The 19963-nt window shown below is 47.1% G+C and overlaps 1 long non-coding RNA gene and 1 other non-coding gene across 3 annotated transcripts; both read left to right on the top strand.

Moving 5' to 3' along the window:
- The first annotated feature begins 9234 nt into the window (after positions 1 to 9234).
- On the top strand, positions 9235 to 19371 carry LOC114050370. Of its 2 annotated transcripts, XR_003569987.1 has the most exons (5): positions 9235 to 9338; positions 13425 to 13474; positions 14741 to 14934; positions 16303 to 16458; positions 18425 to 19371. It is a non-coding gene; the product is annotated as an uncharacterized LOC114050370 (long non-coding RNA). The 2 variants fall into 2 exon arrangements; XR_003569986.1 differs by lacking the exons at positions 16303 to 16458; positions 18425 to 19371 and having other exon boundaries at positions 14741 to 15531.
- Positions 13528 to 13604, top strand: LOC114050718. Its single transcript, XR_003570065.1, has one exon. It is a non-coding gene; the product is annotated as a small nucleolar RNA SNORD93 (small nucleolar RNA).
- Positions 19372 to 19963: the final 592 nt, after the last annotated feature.

The raw sequence follows: 19963 nt of genomic DNA, 5'->3' as shown, positions 1-19963 counted from the left end.
GCTCTGACCCTGGAGTCAGAAGGACCTGAGTTCAAATCCGACCTCAGATACTTACTAGCTGTGTGACCCTGAGTAAGTCACTTAACCCTTTTTGCCTCAGTTTCTTCATCTGTCAAATGAGCTGGGGAAGGAAATGGCAAACCTATCCCAGTATCTTTGCCAAGAAAACCCCAAATGGGATCACAAAGAATTGGACGTGACTAAAAAACGACTGAACGTCACTTTGCAGCCACTTGGTGGATGCTCGTGGTTTATTGTTATACATTTTCCCTTAGTATTAAGTGCTAGTAATTTACCTACTGATTTCATGCTAAAAGTAAACACACTACACATGATCCTTCCAGTGTTTCTAGAAGCAGACACACGTCAAGGTCAACGGACTGGCATTCACTGATACACACCATAACCAAGAGAAGGTAGAGTGGTGAATGAGTGAGTGGAGGTCCAGAGCTAAGCTTGATCTGTAGTCAACAGCCCCACTAGCCCCAGACAACTAGAGGCTGTCCTCTACAAAAAATCATCTGTGAGGGACAGAGCGGGTTGGGCTCTCTTTTCACCAGCACTTCTGTTCCAAGTGGCTCTATCTAAACCATCAGTGAGCAAAGGATTTCCCGGGGCGTCTGGCTGCCACGGAAGGATTACATATACTGCATATTTAATGTTTGATGAAAAACAATATTGGACTTCACTCCAAACACCTCAACTTGGTGCTTGGTGACCATTTACGTGTAAATGAAGGCATTTCAGTATGAACGCTTTCCAGTCCCTATCGGAATTTTCTGCCCAAGCTCACTTAATTTTCCCAATGGGACTGAATGTATATTCCGGTGTTCTACCTTTATTTTTTTTTCACTCTGCATTATTTCACAGAGGCCCTTCTGTATTTCTATGTATTCCTTACACTTGTCAGTATTGATTGTCTCCCCTTACGTTAACGCAACACAATTTAAACATTCCCCTAGTGTTGGACACATGTTAACACTATGTTCATCTAAATTCTTTATTTTGTACCCTTTATTAAAGGGAAGGAAAGGGAAAGGAATAAACATTTACATAGCTCCTACCATGTGACAGGCCCTGGGCTAAGCACATGACAAATATCATCTCATTGGATCCTTATGATAATCCTGCAAGGCAGAAGCTATTAAACATTATCCCCATTTCACAGCTGAGGAAACTGAGGCAAACAGAGGTGAAGTGACTTGCCCAGAGTCACACAGCTCAGACGTATCTGAGGCTGGATTTGAACTTAGTGTTTTCCTGACTCCAGAGCCATCACTGGATCCCACAGCTGCCTATAGATGACTAGTAAGCAAAGGACCAGAAAAATGTGGTTCCAATGCCTCCCACACACGTCTTCCCTGGATCCCTATTTAGTGGTGTTTCCTACACCTTTAGTGAGTGTCAAGAGAAGGATTGTGCATTGGGTGACGTCCGCCTTGTGTAATACCATAGCTAAAGACATTTGCCACTGTAGCAACACAATCCCCTTTATACGAGAAGCCACGTAGACTAGTCCTCTTTGGCTTTCCAGGAAAAACATTTCTTTCTGCAAATGAATTTTTATGCTTCCTTTGGTGGGACAATGATTCCTATGTAAGTCAACGTGTTTCCCTTTCTGCCTGCCCTGCCAGGAATGTCGAGGCCCAACGGCTGGGATGAGCGCCCTCCACGTCCCTGGCAGCGTCTGCCCTCACTGCTCTTCTCCCATCACCTCCCTTCTGTTCTTATCCTTAAATGCTCCATTCTGCAGCATTTTGGCTTTTGTAAACCACCTTAAATGCTTTGGGAAATAGGTATGAGGGAGGATACACCTTGATGACCCTCATTAATTCTGGAGGTGATTCGATGCTTAAAAAACAAAACAAAACAAACCCAAGAGTTGAGGCAGGAAGCCCCCAGTTAAGAGGGAGGCCCCTGGCGGAGTTTAAGCAAAGACAGAGCCAGGGTGGTAACGAGAGGAAAGAAAAGAGGAGATACTCTAGGGAACATGACATGGGAAGAACTGCCAGTATCTGCTGGGAGAAAGCTCTGAGACACTAAGCCAGGCGCCTCCAAGGACAGGGACAGGTCCCATGCACAAGGATAGGAAAGTCAGCTCGGAGGAAAATGACCTATGATAACCTCAATGTAGAGAACTCTGGGTGTGGAAATGCCCTCCACTGACTCACAACTCCTCAGTAACTAACTTACTTCTTAGATACCTTGGGCACTAAGAGATTAAGTGATTTGTCCCAGGATAACTCCGCTAGTGTTTATCAGAAATAGGGCTGAACCCAGGTCTTCCAGTCTCTGAGAAGGGCCCTCTGTCCACAATGCCACTCTTTCACCATGCTACCACCTCCCTCTCCTTTTCTCACTCTTCCTCTCCTTTCTCTTCTCCTCTCCTCCTCCTCCTCTCCTTTTTCTCTCTTCTCCTCTTCTCTTTCTCTTCCTCTCATCTCTCTTCCTTTTTCTCTTCCTCTCTTCTCTCTCCCTCTCCTTTAATCTGTCCTCTTTTTTTCTCTTCTCCTCTCCTCTTTCTCTCCCTCTCTTCTTTCTCTCCCTTTCTCTTCCTCTCTCTTTCTCTTCCTCTCCTCTCCTTTATCCCCACCCCCTTCACCAATACCTTGTTCGTTTCCAAGTTCAGCCATGTACTGTAGACTCCACCCCTCCCTGGTAACAGAGAAAAACAGTTGTGCCTGAGGTACCCAGAGCAACCCAGGCTGGCCACGTGGACGAGCTTCTACCCCCACAGCCCGCTACCTCATTACGGAGAGAATGAAATGTGCATTGTATCCTTTATTCTGCAGAATCAACACTTGATGACAGTCAATCTAAGCTTAACTGCCATTATTAGTTGACAGAGGCAGAGTTGACCGTGTGGTACAGTAGATAGAGGCTAAAAGCCAGGAAGACCTGGGGTCAAGTCCTTCCCCAGACTTATACTGGCTGTGTGACCCTGGTCAAGTCAGTCTCCCCGTACTCTAGGTAACTCTAAGGTTGTCAAAGGTGTCAGGGGAGATGCCAACTTGCATTAGTAGCAAGAGTTCCTGCCAACTTGCGTTGGTACAAGGTATTTGTTCCCCTAAGAGCTCCCAGGTCCCATCCCTAGCCTTCTGGAGCCATCTTGTACATGGCTTGCCTGGTTCTCCCAGTGCCCCTTCCCCTACATCCAATTAGTGGGATGCTCTTAGGGACACCTGGTTAAAGCCAAGTCCTAATAGATTGCATGTCCAGACCTCTCCCAGAGTCCTTCTAATCAGCCTTAGCATGTTCTCATTTCATAGTCAAATCCTCCATTGAATAGCATGCCAATCAAGAAATAACTGATTTGATAATGAATGACTTCATAGGCTGAGGGTCTAATCCCTCAAGCAAATGAGCATGAACAGCATTTTGAAATGGATTAGCTTCTGGCCGAGATGACTGGTGAGTTTGATGGCAGGACCTCCATTTGGAAATGTCCAGCAGGCAGCTGGGGATGAGGGGCTAGAGCTGAGTGAGACAGACTTGGAAGTGAGCTCCATGATTTCGAAGCCAGGAGAGCAGATGAGATTTCTGCAGATTTCCCAAGGACAAAGCGTAGCAAAACACCAATGACTGAAACTTAAGAGGGTGCCCACATTCCTGGGACCGGAGAAGGAGCCAATAAAGGAGACAGATGGGTCAGGCAGGAAGGAAGAGAAGCAACCTCCTGTGGTGTGACAAAAGCCAACAAAGGAAAGAGTTTGGGGACACAGGGGCTGGGGTATTGGGGGGAAGGAGCTGCTGGCTATGGGTCAGCTGAGCCACAAGAGCACTGATGGTCTCAGATGAAAGTTGATGCATAGAATATGGCCAACACTGGCCAGAATGCTGAGAGGTGGGATGCGGGGTATGCAGTCAATAAATCTTTGTCAGTCGATAGATTCTTTGAGAGGAAATGGGCCAACATAAATGACTTTTTATATGTTTGAAGTATGTTTCAGTTGTGGATTTCAGGAATAGATGTGCCATTATATGCCATGACAAGGTTTCCAAGAACCTGGAGCAGCTGTTGGGCTATATATACCAAGTGGGCTGGAAAAGGGAGAGGACGGAATGTTACAGGCACTATTCCATAGTGTTAGCCTAGCATTTTATGGTACATATGAGTCACGGCTGCGTTGTATGGAGACTAAGCCAAAGTCCAAGGCCTTAAAGCTTGCCATCAGTCAAACACGCTGCCTTTCTTCATTCTACAGGCAGGCATTTGGGAAGGTAATCTCTCCAATAGAACAGTCTGACCTCTACTTTCTAACAAGCTGGTTTTTAATATTTGAACCCCCTCCCCAATCTATTGGATTGACAACTTTGTCCCTTAATACCCAGCAAGACACACTTGCTCAGAAAAAAAGAGACCACTCCCTGGTCCTTGTCCAAGGCGGAATGTTCCCAATGCTGCCAGTAACAGCAAGTGTGGGTTACTTTGGTGTTTGTCCCTATGTGGACATTCCAGAATTGACTGCATAAATGGTTTATCCTTCGGAAACATTTCTGGTATCTTCCCCAACTTGAAATAAACACAAATATTTGTGTTTAAAAGCTCACTTTCTTCACCTTCTGTTTCAAAGTTGTCACAATAAATTCCTTTTAGGGGTACACACCAGGAATAACTCTTTAAGAAGAATCCTTGCATGTCCCTAGTTCCCAGGCTCACTCCTTCCACTCAATCATCAAGCACTTATTAACCACCCACTGTGTACCAGATATTGTACTAGGTGCTGGGAATACAAAGGTTAAAATCACATTGTCTTTGCTCTCACTTTGTGTTAACTTATTAGAAGTGTTTACAGTGTGGTATATTGGGTTCATTTCATTTTCTACTTTTGGGAAACATACAATAAAATATTTTCTTGCCTTGTAAAAAACAAAACAAAACAAAACACAACTCACCTTCTTGAATATAACAGTTTGGAAAAGTATACCTTCACTGCTCCACAGGCTATGCTCCTGACTCTCTGGGCTTCTCACCCTGAAAGATGCCTCCCCTTCTCTGGTCTACTCAAGACCTACTAGTTAGTGTCTGTGGCCTATGCTCTCAATCCCTTTCTCAGCCAAAAAACCCGTCACCGCTGTGGTCTGTCCTCTGATTGGTGAGTGCCTCCTGAAAAGGAGGTGCCCAGGCCAGAGCCGGGCTCCCTCTTCACGCTTCTCCCAGCTCCACTCCTGGCTCCCTAGATGTCTCTTCCCCACCGTGCCGGCAGATCTCCTTCTCCACCCCTTTCCAGGTCCCTTTTGGGTATTATCTTTCTCTGTTAGAATGTAAGCTCCTTGAGGGCAGGGATTGTCTTTCATTTTACTCCAGTTTTTATTCCCAGAACTTAGTACAGTGCCTGTGCTAAGACTCAGACACAGAGCTCGTGCTTAATAAACGTTTGTTGACTTGGAAAAGTGGGTTTTATTTCCCCCTCTCACCACTGCCAGTCCAGGAACATTTCAAACATATTTCTTTTCCATGACTTTCAGATTTTGAGCTGGTTTCTTCAGGTTTACAGACAGGTTTCCTATGTTTAAAAAAAAAAAGATAGATGTATATATGTATGTTTGTATATGTATTTATATACAATCTATGTGTGCCTGTGTGTATATCCATACATATATACATAATTTTCTCCACCCCCCAATTTTTAAACATTTTTATTTAAAGTTTTGAGTTTCAAATTCTATTCTTCCTCCCTCTCTCCCCTCCCTGAGAGAGTAAGCAATCAGATATAGGTTATATATGTGCAATTATATAAAACAATTAAATATTAGTCATTTCATACAAGAAGACTTGAATAAAAGAAAAAAAAGGAAGTGAAGATAGCATGCTTCAGTCTGTATTCAATCAATATCAGTTCTTTCTCTGGGGGCAGATATTATGCTTCATCACTAGTCCTTTGGGACTGTCTTGGATCATTGTACTGCTGAGAATAGCTAAGTCATTCACAGTTCGTCATCGAACATGTACTGTGTACAATGTTCTCCTGATTCTGTTCACTTTTATTATGCATCAGTTCATGAAAGTCTCTCCAGGTTCTTCTGAAATCATCCTGCTTGTCATTTCTTGTAACACAATAATATTCCATTACAATCATATACCAACAGCTTGTTTAGCCATTCCCCAACTGATGGGGGGTTTCCAATTCTTTGCCACCACAAAAGGAACTGCTATAAATATTTTTGTAGAAATAGGTCCTTTTCCCTTTTTTAGATGTCTTTGGGATATAGACCTAGCAGTGGTATTGCTGGATCAAAGGGTATGCACAGTTTTACAGCCCTTTGGGCATAGTTGCAAATTGTTCTCCAGAATGGTTGGATCAGTTCACAACTCCACCAACAGTGCTTTAGTGTCCCAGTTTTCCCACATACCCTCCAACATCCAACATTTTCCTTTTTTGTCATGTTAGCTACTCTGATAGGTGTGAGGTGATACTTCATAGTTGTTTTAATTTGCATTTCTCTGATCAATAGTGATTTAGAGCATTTTTTCATATGACTATAGACAGCTTTGATTTCTTTGTCTGAAAAGTGCCTGTTCGTATCCTTTTACCATTTATCAATTGGGGAATGACTTGCAATTTTATCAGTTTGACTCAGTTCTCTATACATTTGAGAAATGAGGCCTTTATCAGAGATATTTGTTGCAAAAATTTTCCTTCAGCTTTCTGCTTTCCTTATAATTTTGACTGCATTGGTTTTGTTTGTTCAAAAACTTTTAAATTTAATATAATCAAAATTATCTATTTTACATTTTGTAATGCTCTCTATATCTTCTTTGGTCCTAAGTTCTTCTTTTATCCATAAATCTGACAAATAAATGATTCCATGCTCTCTTAATTTGCTTATGGTATCACCCTTTATGTGTAAATATTTTTTCTATATATATTTTTTCATACATTTCATACATTTTCTATTACATTCTACATACATTTCTACATACATTTTTTCTACATTTTCTAATATTTTCTACAACTGAACCAAGGATACATAGAATATGCAGAAAATGAGTGCCATATAAAAGAATTAGGCAGTGGAAAGCTGTACTATTTGGAGTCAGAGGCCCTAGGTTCAAATCTTGGCTCTCCCACTTGCATTGGACAAAACTCTGGACCTCTGGGAGCCTCAGTTTCTTCTTCTTCCAATGGGATTAGATAAGATGATCCTCTCGACCCCTTCTGCTCCAAGCTCTGATCTAGGGGAAGGTCAGTGTATTTCTGGAGCCAAAAGGGAGGAAATATCGCCTTCCTGGGACTGCCTGGGTAGTCTAGGACTACCTGAAGATATTGTGAGGCCGGCAGGTACTGCAAGGCTGAGATTATTTCTATCAGAGGGGATACCCCGGTAGAAAGGAAGTCTCTTGAGGGCAAAGGACTTTTGCTTATTGTCTTTCTCTCCCAGCACCAAGCCCAGGACTTGACACAATGATCTTGTACTGAATTGGATTCTGATGAACAAGGAAAGCCATACTTGACCAAGCAATGCTTCCCTGGCTTTTCCCAAGAAGGCAGGCTGCCCAATGGGCCTCTACACCTGGAAAACAGCCCATGACCCAAGTGCCAATAGCAGCCACAGCAAAGGGATCCTTTTCATCATCCATATAGTCGGTTATCCTTCTAGCTACCCAACCACTTTCTGTGGTTAACATTAACATTTGCACCAAACAGTAAACGGCAAATAAGTCTGCATCTGACTGCAGTTTCCCTAATGCATGGGTTCCCCACCCAGCTTTACATACGAACAAGCTGTGTGACCTTGGGCTCAAGTCACTTAACCTATGTTTGCCTCAGTTTCCTCAACTGTAAAATGGGAATCATAATAGCACCTACCTCCCACAGTTGCTATGAGGATCAGATGAGACAGTATTTGTAAAGCACTTAGGATAGTGCTGGGCACATAGTAAGTAGTATATAAATGCTAGTGATGATGACGTGTTGTGATGACTCCCTTTGGCAATCTGGTGAAGCCCATAGAGCCCCTCTCAGAATTATGTTTTTAAGTGTATAAAATAAAATACATAGGATTACAAAGAAAACCAATTATATTGAAATATGAGGATCAAAAAAATGTATTTTTAAAAACCTTGATCGAAAAGAAATTCCTAGAACTTTGGGCATCACATGGTGGTGACTAATCTGGCATCTGGAAAGACGTGATTGGGGGGAAAAGCCTGCCAGCTTCTTCTACTAAGATAAGCCTCCCCAGCGTCCCACCTGCTTTCTGATGCCTTAAACCCCGTTTTAATTTCCCAGGTGTTAGTTTTCCTTCCTTCTTCAAAGTATAGGATCAGAAATTTAGGGAAAGGGTCTCAGGAGTAATCTAGCCCAAATCTCCCTTATTTTACAGATGAGGAAACTGAGCCCCAGAGAAGTGACAGCCGGTCACACAGCAGCAGAAGCAGGCTCTTTTACTTAATTTAATTCGCATTTGTTATTTACAGAGCCTTACACATAACAGACCCTTGCTAAAATGCTGGTTGCATTTAACTGAATTGTTTGAATTGATATTGCTCTGGGAGAACCTCGTTTTTGATTGCACGTTCAGACAGAAGGGTGAGAATGTGGCCGCACCAGAAACCTGGCTACCCATTCCCATCCTGGTAGTAAAGACTGACGTCAGCCCCTTTCCTGGAAGAAGTTTTGAGAAAAGTGGGTGCGAAATCGCCTAGAAACGCGGAGCTCGCTCCCACAGCTTCACACACTTTACCACTTGGCCTCAGGCCAGTCCTGATTCAAGCCTCAGAAGTAGCTCTGGAGCTGGGGGTCCTGGCACAGCTCCTTAAGGGATGGGCTACCCTGGATAAATAATTTCCCTCTCTGTCACCGGACGGGTGTGGGCCGGCTGCTCTCCGTGGTCCTTTCGGGCTCCAAATGCTAGGATCGGAGCTCCCCAGAGCCACGGGGCTCCTTTGGTGGAGACGGGGGCCACACCCATGCCAGGCCTCGGTCAGCCCTGGCCTGCCCAGCTTAGCCAACGAGAGCCTCTAGAAGGGTGGCGGCCGGGCGGATCAGCGGTGTCATTGAAGGCCAGGGACAGCAGGGGGCAAGCGAGAGTCAGTTTCGCGAGCTCAGCCCGGGACTGGGGCGGGCCGGAGCTTTGGAAAGTCAGCCCAAAGTCCCGGGGGCCAGGGCGGGGACCCTTGGGAGGCGGAGCTGGGGGGGGGGGTCTGCTTGGCCCCGCCCGGGCGCCTCTGCAGCCTCTGGGCCAGATGCGCGCAGCTGGCTCCACTGGGCACCCAGGCGCACCTGGGCGCATGGCCACTACATCTCCAAGGCACCGGACGCTTTTGAGGGGCAGGCCCTGGGGCGGGCGGGGGGCGTCCAAGGGGCCCCCCTTCCCCGCGCGGGGTCTCACTGGTAAGTAATTGGGCTCAGCCCTCCTGTCCCAGGCCCCTCCGACCTCCCTCCTGCCATCCCTGCACTCCTAGTGAACTGCTTCCCCTCCAACGACCTTAAATGGGCTTCACCCCCCGAGGAGCCAGAGCGGGCACGGGGGCGAGGTACAGAGTTGGGGGGAAGGTGGTCAGCTTCACGGCCCTGCCTGCACTAGGCCCAAGGAGCCTAACCAGGGAGAAGCACACGCACGTGGGGCCGGGGGCTGGCATCTCCTCAGCCCCTTTCCCAAAGAGGAAGGGCACGTGGTGCTCTGAGCCCCTCTGCCTCCTTCCCCAAAATGGAGGCCACGTGGTACCCTGTGCCTCTGATCCCCTTTACCAAGTAAGGAGGCCACATGGGGCTGCGGGTCCCTTACCCCCTTTTTCAAAGAGGAGGCCACATGGTGACCAGAGCCCCACATCCTCTTTCCCAAGGAGGGAGGTCACAGGTAATGTCCTGACCCCTAACTCCCTTCCCCAGGAGGGAAGCCAGGTGGTGCTTTGAGCCCCTTTTTCTTTCCTACCCCAGAGAGCCCACATGGTAACTGAGGCCCCACGTGGTGGGTGCTCAGGCTCATGTCTAAAAAAACAGCGTGCCAGAGGGAAGCCCTTTCCTCCAAACCCACATGGTGCTTGAACTCAAAGGTCCTCGTGCTCCCCTGTATCCCCCCCCCCCCCCCCCCCCACGGCCCTGCCCCCCAAGGTCCCCCCCCCCCCCCCGCCCCCCCCCCCCCCCCGACCTTATGGCCAAGGCCACGATGGTTCCAGCACCCCTTTCTCTCCCACCCCAGCCTTATGGTGCCTTCACAGCCCAGTCCAGTGGGCCTTGGGTCCTGGAGCACAGGGCTCCCCATCTCCTCATACCTCTTGGGGAGGAAAGAGGACATTATATCCTGGCCTTACAGAGTCTAAACCACAACCAAACCTGCCTGTTTCCCATTTCCAGATGGGACTTGAATATCACTACACTGTGTCTCCTCCTACCCCCACCCCCATTTTAAAGGCAGCTTAATTACCCCTTTCTGAGTCATGATTTTTCTAGGCCTTTGTCTGTTCTCCCTAAGCAGATACCAGCAGAAGGCAAAGCTCAGGGACCTAGTATCTCTCCTAGAAAAGTCATGTCTTTCTTTCTGGCTGGACAGCTGATCTCTGAAAACAGCTGCATTGTCCTCCAAGGACATGAAAGCTAGAAGAGGCCCAGTGATTTCACTGGGGTAGTTAACTCCCAGATGCTCCCAGCAGTGCTTTCCACCCCTGCAGCTCAGTCTTAGCCAAGACTGCCTGTGCCTGGAGCATGGGGAATTGAAGTGCCTTTCTTCTCTAGACCTCAGTTTCCTTATCTGTCAAATTAGAGGGTTGTGCTTAGGTGATCTCTGAGATCTCTTCTAGCTCTAAATGTTGTGATCTTAGCAAGGGATAGACAGGATAAATAGATCGTGGAATGGGAGAACGAACTCTGCACGAAGAGTCAGGCGCCCTCAGTCTGGATCCCAACTCTCCCACAATTTTGTAACTTTGGGTAATTCACACCTGGTCTCTGGGCTTCTGCACTACCTTAAGCTGCCCCTTGAGAACCCCAGAAGCACCCCAAACCTCCGTCTGGAGAAGAGAGTTTTAGCTCAGCTAAGGTTTGTCACTGCCCAGGGCCCTTGATTCCCTTCCTCTGTAAAATGAGGGAGTGGGAGGAAATGCCCTCCAAGGCCACTCTGCCCCTAAATTCTATGATCCTGAAATCCATTTTGCCAAATCTCTCGAGCCATTTTCCTGTTCGTGAAGTCCAGTCTTGGATAATAGAGATAATTACACCTCCACTTTGGGGCCGGGAGGGTAAAAGACCCGTTGATTGGAGCAGCATTCAGCTTAAAGGGCCCTTACAAACAACAGGCAGCTGATTTCTCCTACACAGTCACTTACAGCCTGTTTGCTATTGTGAAGTTTGGTCAAGAGGGGGTCTGGGAGGGACTCCCCCCTGCTAGAGCTCTTAAGCACAAACTCTTTAAGCAGGGAGGGAGAGAAAGACAGAGGTGTGCGTTAGGAACTCCAGCAAAGGGAAATCATGAAGCAGTCATTTTCTGGTCAGCATGGTGGCCAGTCCTGCTGGGATTCTGGACAGAGTGGGCTTGGAAAGTTGTGCCCTGGAAACTAACTGTTGGCAAGGTTCGAAATGGGCCATCGCAGCACACTTTGACTTGGATTGTGCCCCTACACGTGCCCTTGGACCACAGAATACTGCCTCGGAGGGTTCCTTTGACATCCAAGGGATCTTAACCTGAGCTCCACAGACTGGATGGATTTTAAGGGATCCATGAACTTGGATGGGAAAAAAAATCTTTATTTTCACTAGCCTCTAACTGAATCGAGCATTCCTTTCAATTATGAACTTAAAAAGAAAACATTTTGAGAAGGGGTCCCTAATCATCACCAGATTGCCCAAATGATGGGGGGTAGGGGTGTCTATGGGGTCTAAAAAGGCCTGCTGTAGCCCAACTCCTTCATTTTACAGAAATGACCTTAAGAAAATTGATTTCAGAATTGGAAGTGCCCAGGGGAGGTGAATTCTGGGAGGACAGGGTTAGCCCATTGTAGGTTTAGCCCAGTGCCAGGATTAGCCCAGTGTGGTTAGAGCAGAGAGACCACAGACTTTGAATCTGGGGCTCTCTTTCTGGGTTTGAAAAAATGAAAAACAAAAACAGAACGCTCCAAACCCTCACTTTCTCTTGCTTCAATGCTACAACCAAAAGAGTCTCCATCTAATCAGTGCTACTCTCATGGAAAAGGTAAGCCCTTTGACTGGATACTTTTCTTTTGTAATAGTAGAGTGTACAGCCTACAGGGGATTGCAGTCAGGGCAGATTTGCAAAGGGAAAGCAAGAGGAATGTGAGTCTGGCCAGGCCAGGACCTGGTCTATGCCATGGGAGGGCAGGCCCCCAGCTAGCTCTTATCTCTTAGCTAAATGAACCTGCCCAGAGCCTCAAAAGACATCGGTATTTCAGAATTCCTAGGTCCTCTTGGAGGAGGGAGGGAGGAAGCCTCCTCTGCTAAGGGTACAAAGGTCAGAATGGAATGGCCTCTGCCCTGAAGGAGCTCCCCTTCTACTGGACAGATAAACCCCCCAGACTGACAAGAAAATATCCTGACTTTTTCTTGGGGATAGAGAAGGGCTGCTGGGAGAGAGGAGGTGGAGATAAGAGGCTTAGGGTTTGAATTCTAGCTCAGCCCTTCTGACCTCCAAGACCTTGGGGCAAAGAACTGACAAAATCATTCCATCAGAAGCTCTTTCAGGGCAGGAGCTGTCTTTTGTTTCTTTACTAAACACCCACCATAAGCCAGGCACTGGGCTAAATTCTGGAGGTACAAATACAAGGAGCTTATATTATTTTTAAAAATTGATTTGTATTCTGACCTTAACAAACACCAAATAGAATGAGCAGTTTTGTCTGTGTAATAGAACAGAAAATGATGACTGTTGTGAAGCTGCAGGTCTCTGTTACGTACAGCTGAATTTTCTTTTAAATGCATCAGAAGTTTAGCCTGTAGCTTTCAAAGTTGAAGGAACTTAGTGTCTCGTGGGAGAGATGTCCATCCAGAAGGGTGGTGGCCAGTCACAGAGAGGGATATTTTGGTTTGGGAAATTCCAGGGCCTAAGACTGGTGTCCCCGGGATATGTGGTAGACAAATCCTTTACAGGAATGGTAATCTGGGTTTATGTGCTTGGTAGTATGAGCATAGCAGGAATATCACTGGAGAGCAGTGTGGTAGGGTTGGGGTGGCCTTAATGACATGGACAGCAGAGTGGGAGGGTTGGGATGGTCTGGACATAGTGAACTCTCTTTACCCATTAGAAGCCCAGGTTGGAGCTTGAGTATGGGGGCATAGGCCCTTGTGGGGAGTTTGTGTTATTGTCTGGGCTGCCTCTGTTAAGACCATGTGCAACCAGCAGGTTTTCACGGTATTGGCAGCCCAGGAAAAGCTGGGCTAATTTTGGGCATTGAATATCTCCCGCCTGCCTCCCTGCATTCACAGCTGAACAAAAGCATAATTCTGTTATTTTCTTCTTTTTGTCCCAAGGTCCATGAGGAAAACAAGGCAGGCTTATGGTGAATTTCCAGTTGTTTCAGGTACGGGTCAGTGGGGTATCATTTAACCTGGGCTGTAAGGGAAATGGAATACTTGGCCAAGGATGAAAATCACAGTCTGATTGGGCATAGTTCACATGCTCTGATGGGTTAAAGGATTTACCTGAGGCCAAACGAACATTCTCTTGGATATTTAAGATGTCAGGAAAATGAGACCATCTGCTTGACCAGGAGATCAGTTTATCACAAAAAAGCCTAAAACTGAACAGCAATGGCCCTCGTTAAAAAACAAAACTAAAGACTGATTGGGAGTCATTTCCTACCCTTAGCAGATGCTCTGCAAACGTGAGTTTTCCAGGTAAAGGACCTAGCATTTTAGTTTCAATGCTTGGCAGTTGGTTTTTTATTTTTTCAACCCTTTCAGAAATAGAGACCATTCTCCTGACTTCTAAGTAGAGTATGAGGAGAATGACTCCCTCTTCTCGAAGACTGATTCTTGTGATCAGTTCCTGGGCTGTGGCCGAGGTGATTGTACATTCTCAAGGCTTGTTGAAATTTGTAGAACTTGCAGCTAAGGGAGCCTCAGGCCTCTCCAGCTGATCTGGTTTTATGCTTTAAGTACAAAAAATCCTGTCCATTATGAGATCTATTTGGGTCCAGTGCTAAAGGTGAGTGAATTGTGCTTCCCTTTCCTGGGGTCTAAGTCCCTGGAAAGCACCACATGCCACCTCATAAGCAGTTTTCCTCAGCCTTTGCTGGCTGCTGTTGAATCCCTGACTCCTTGGGTATAAGGGGGCAGCCCGAAGGCTGGCCTGGGTCATCAGGTAACCAAGTGGTGACGCTCAAGTTAAACTGGGGGCTAAAAAGGGACAGAGTAGAAGCAAGGGCCAGAGTTTTATCACCGCAGCTGGTGCTGAGCTCCACTTTGGGGCATCCCAGCTCATGGCCTTTCCAGAACGTCGTCATTGCCAGAAACTAGACGGCCAAGACAAGCGAGCCCCATCCAGGAAGATCTGGAGTAACAAAGAAAAACAAAGCCCGCCTCAGCCTTAAGTTTGCAGGATGTCCGTATGCTCGAGCTTGGATGCGTGGATAGGATGATCAGTTCAGGAATGAAATCCCATAGAAGTCATTGAATGTCACGGAGTCACTTATCAGAAACAAACCAGCCAAGCACTGACCAAAAGCGCATTCTGCCTGCACGGTATGATTGGGGAGAGCCTGTCTCTTCACTAAGTGAGAGTCTTATAGCTCGTCATTGGGCCCTGCAGGCCCACCAGATAATAAATGATGTTTTTCCTTTGCCAGTTCTGGTCCTCAGATGAGACAGAAGCAAAGAAAGCACATCGTCATTGAACAAGGTACTAACGTGAAGGGGTGGTACCTGCAGAAGTCCTGCTGGGAGCCCTGGGATTAGAGGAAGTTGAGATGAGTCGAAGGTCCCCCAGGCCTCCGCCACCCTCCCACCCCTTGAGGCTGAGTGACATGTCTAAGGTCTCCAGGTAACTGTGGCAAATCTGGGGTTGGGACCTCTGTCATTCCACTGTAGTGCCGTCCCATGCACACCGCGCTGTTCTTAGCTGATAGGGAGCCTTTCCAGGGAGGGGTTGAGGTGCAGTTCCATTTGGGAAAGAATGTGGCTCATCTAGACCAAAGCATCCTTAAAAAACCTAACACAGTGGAGCCAAGCCTAGTGATAGAGCCTCTTCCAGGCTCTGGTTCCATACCCCAGCTTCCTTCAGAACTGAGCTAGAAGAGGCCTCAGAGACGTCTTTACAGATGAGCAAATGAAGGGTGCTTCCTTGGCTGAGGTCACCCTGGATGGGGCTCCAATATTCTTCCTACTCTGAAAGAGGCTTCAGCTGCCAACACAGCCCACGGGCACTTTTTTTCTTTAATAAAGCCATTTATTTACTTTTAATTTTCAACATTCATTTCCATAACATTTTGAGTTCCAAATTTTCTCCCCATCTTTCCCCTCCCCCACCCCCAAATGGGGTGTAAATTGATGTAGGCTCAACATATCCATTCATATTAAACCTATTTTCACATTAGTCGTGTAGTAAAGAAAAATTAGAACCAACGGGAGAAACCACAAGAAAGAAGAAACAAAACCAAAAAAAGAGCAAATAGTCTGCTTCGATCTGCATTCAGACTCCACAGTTCTTTCTCTGGATGTGGACAGCATTTCCCATCATGAGCCTTTTGGAGTTGTCTTAGATCCTTGTGTTGCTGAGAGGAATTAAGTCTATCACAGTTAGTCATCCCATAATGTGACTGTTACTGTGTCCCACGGGCGCTTCGGAGAGGCAGGTCAGTCCTGCCTCGGGTAGCAGGTTTGTGGCCAGATGAGCTCCCAGTTCTGGGACAGCTCCCGGTTCCAATGAAATCCTATGGGGCAGATCTTGTCCATTTCATTTCCCTTCAAGCTTTGGGCACATGTAGGATTCTAGGACTGAATGAGGATCTCTGCTCTGCCTAGTATCTGGAGAGCAGAGAAAGGTAAAGAAAAGGTGTGATCTACTCCCAGGAGAGTATAAGATCCTTGCTCGATTGGCACATTGTAGGCACTTAATAAATGCTTGATCCACAGTTTGTAGCCTGGCATCTTGGCAAAGGCACTGAATTTAGTCAGAACACCTGAGTTCGGCCCTTGCCTGGACATGACCTTGGCCAAGTCAATCAGAGCCTCTCTGGCTTCCTTCACAGCTCCTGGGGAGGCCTTTCCTGACCACCCCCCAACCCCAACCAAATTACTTTGCATTTACTTTGTATGTACGTTGTCTCTTAACGTTTGTCTGTATCCATTTTCTTTCCCTTGCTACACTGTAAACTCCTTGGAACTGTTATCTCCTTTGGCCTGACCGAAGAAGGTGTTGAATAAACTCGTGCTGATTGACTGACTTCTTAACCGGAGTCCTTGCTTCCTCATTCCTAAGGGGGGTGCCTTTGGGAGATGGGAAGAAAACACAATTCAAGGACTTGTTTCTAACCTTGTGTTCACCTTTTAAAGACTGATATTCATGGTAAGTGTCACATGTGGATGGAAATTCCCGAAATTCCCCATGTGTCTGAATCCTTCACTTGACACGTCTCCTAATGTTGGGCATTTTCACCGGCATCACAGCTCAGTGAAGTAAGGGCAGCTCTGACCATGACTGAGATGCAATAGCGGAGCAAATGTTAAGGCGTAGACCAAGAAGAATAGAATCAAATGTGAAATCCCTGGAGGCAGGCACTGTTTCGTTTTTGCGTGGCACATAGTAAGTGGCTAGGGCTGGCCTCCTTGCCGTTCCTCACACACGACACTCTTCTCCATTCTGAGAAGCACCCGTGCCTGGGATGTGCGCCCTCCTCATCTCTCCCTCCTGACTCCTCAGGCTTCCTTCAGAGCCCAGCCAAACTCCCACCTTCTCCAAGAATCCTTTCCCAATCCTGAATACCAGCACCCTCCCTCAGTTTACCCCCAATTTATCTTGTATATGTTTGTTTGTACACAGTTGTTGGCATGTCTCCCACATTAGACCAAGCTCCACGAGGGCAAAAACCGTGTTTTACCTTCCTTTGTATCTCCAGTGCTTATCACAGTGTCTGGCTTATTGAATGAATGAGTAAGAGAAGAATATTAGGCAGGAAGCGGCTACAGAGTTGTCAGAGGGCCTTTGGCTGGTATAGGACTAGGGTTATGCCTTCAGAACTGTGAGCGATTAGCCTTCTTCCATTGCATGGGTTCTGGTAACCCCTTCACTCCCAATTATACCATAGAGCCTCTTGACATGAGCCTCTTTAGGTACTCAGAGATTGGTATCTGTTAATGAACTACAGGCTGAGGTGAATGAAATCCTTGGGAAACACTTGGGGTTTAGTGATTCCCATAAGCAAATTTAAGGGGTAGCAACTTAAGACTGACGTGGGACAGTGGTGGGCTGAGAAATAGATGAGAAGGAGCTGGAGGCCCGGGACAGCAAATGGGCTATGGAGTGGTGACTGATGCTTTCCCAGGAATGGTCCATGACACGCATGATTCGGAGGCTAATGTGATTTTTCTCCCTCTTTATACTGAGCCAAATAGGCCAAGATGCACACTTGTAGCCAAAAGCCCAGCTGTCTCCTCAAATGGTACCTGGTTTAACAAGTCACCAGATTCTTTTGTTCGGGCCTTTCAGACAATGGTCCCTTCTTCCTCGGCTCTGGCTTCCTTACAAATGGGGTGTGTTCCAAAAGTCAGCGTGTTAGGTCAGTTGTTTGGAACTTGACAAACACTTTCCCATAGACACAATGGCCTGCGTGGTTCTCAAGCAGGCCAGTAAATGCCTGTGTTACCCATAACACAAGCATAGTGGCCGTGCCCAGGGACCCTAACCATCCAGTAGAAAAAAAATGCATGCCATGTTCCACTTTGGATGCCAAGAACAACACGTCTCTGTCAACGTCATAAGGCTGTGGGCCCCTTACCCTCTTGTCATCACCCGTTCGGGAGCTCTCCCAGCTCCAAAATGGCAGCTGGTTTCTGAGACTGGGCAAGAGACCGCAATGGGAGTGATGGGAGCTATGGGGAGAAAGTTACAAAGGACAACCCCGTGAGGTAAGAGGAGACGGAGCTTTGTGGGATGGGACCTGGGAATACTCACACTTTTCCCTCAGACTTTCCAGATCCGTAGTTTCCTTTAAGGCTCAGCTCAGCGGCCCCATCCACTAAAAACCTTTCCTAGACATCCCTGGCTACAGCTGAAAACATTCTCTCCCTCCCTCTGGGGCTTATGAAGCTCAAACTGGAAGGGATCTTGGGGGCCATCAAATCTTATCCCCTTAATTGACAGGTGAGGAAAATGAGGCCCAAGGACTTGCCCAAGGTGACAAGGCAGTCAACATCAGAGTCAGGATTGGAGAGCAAGATGGCTGATTCCAAATTCAGGGCTTTTTTCAGTGTGCCTCATAGCCATGTGCAAATACTGGTCCTTACACAATCTAATTAAGGATATTTTTTCCCAGGCAACTAGAACCGATGTGAAACCGGACCAATGGTTTTCTCAGAGTTGACAATGGACCCAGAGTTCTTCCTGTTACTGGAGAGAAGGGGGCATGCTGGGGGCAGGCTGAATACCAGCTTCTGTTACCCACAAACCCACCAGATGCCGTCTTTGAAAGGTTGCTGCCTACCTCAGGCCCTACAAAGTCTCAATATGATGGGCTCTTTGTAAGCAAGCAAGGAGTCTGTAATGTCCAAAGGAGCCCCAAATGTAGAGTGTGAGGACTCCTGGGTTCACACCCTGCCTTCCTCTGATTTCTCGGCCTGTGACTTCCCTGTTCAGGCCTTATTTTCCCCACTTCTAACATGAGGGTTTGCTTTAGATGACAGTTTCAGGTCAAGCATTCCATGGTCCTTGGAACCTTTGCCTAATGTTGGAGTTCTAAGGGCCGTAGATTTAGAGCTGGAAGGTCAACTAGGCCAATGCGCTCATTCCACAGCTGGGGAAACTGAGGCCCAGAGGAGTGAAGCAACTTGCCCCTTCTCCAAGTCTCTGCCCATTTTGTGGGTTCTGCTCCTTGACCTTGCCTCACTCTGCCTTGTATTAAGTTTACTTGCGTACATGGCATATCTCTTCCCAAACCTTGGCCCTTTGTGGGGAAATACAAGCCGACTCGGGATGGCAGCTCCCCGTTTCTCTTTATTTTTTTGATCCTCCACCACTGGGGGATCATCAAATCATCAAAAGGCAGATGATTACTGTTTGTTGCTTTTGGGCCCCACACCCTGGTGCTCCCCCTCGCTCCCTTTTCTGCTGCTCCTTTCAGCCCTGGATCTCCGAACAACCAAACAGATCATGCGGTCTGGAGGCTAGGATTTCAAACAGGTACTTAGCCTCTTTCAGAGATTTTATAGCCGGCCATGTGGGGCAGCAGACCAGGGAATAAAGAAGCCCCTTGCTATCTATGCCTCTTCTCCTTCATTTTTTCCTCCCTTCCGCCTTCTAAGGAAAGACAAAATCTCTCTCTCTCTCTTTCTCTCTCTCTTTCTCTTTCTCTGTCTGTCTGTCTGTCTGTCTCTCTCACACACACACACACACACACACACACACACACACACACACACACTCCTCCAGATGTGTGAGGTCTTTAGGTCCACAAAGTATGCTTTTGTGGGTCTTTAGGCACACAAAAAACTGAAGCAAAATTTGGTGGCCACCCAGAGTCAGGCTATCTGAGCCCTTCATCCTGTGTGAGAAGAGAGACCTTGGAAGAAGGAAGAGGCTCTGTTTCCTCCTTCCTTTTTCCCCTTCCCATGGCCAACTCTGCTGGAAGGAGGGGTAGTATGAGACAATGGGATGCCAGGCAAAGGGGGAAAGCTCAGTGCCTATGTCCAACAAGCCACCTGGTGAGGGCAGCTGTTCTGACATCTGCAGGATGGCATCATCTCCACACACATATTCCACTGTGCCACACCCTAGGGCCTGCCAACAAATTATGCTCGGCTCCCACTCCCACCCCCTACACCAGTTGTTATTTTTTTTATTCCCTCCTCAGGCCAGA

The sequence above is a fragment of the Vombatus ursinus genome, unplaced genomic scaffold (assembly GCF_900497805.2).
Source record: "Vombatus ursinus unplaced genomic scaffold, bare-nosed wombat genome assembly UNPS02014799.1, whole genome shotgun sequence".
Classification (NCBI taxonomy): domain Eukaryota; kingdom Metazoa; phylum Chordata; class Mammalia; order Diprotodontia; family Vombatidae; genus Vombatus; species Vombatus ursinus.
The sequence above is the reverse complement of the archived record's forward strand: the minus strand, read 5'-3'. Positions and strand labels throughout refer to the sequence as shown.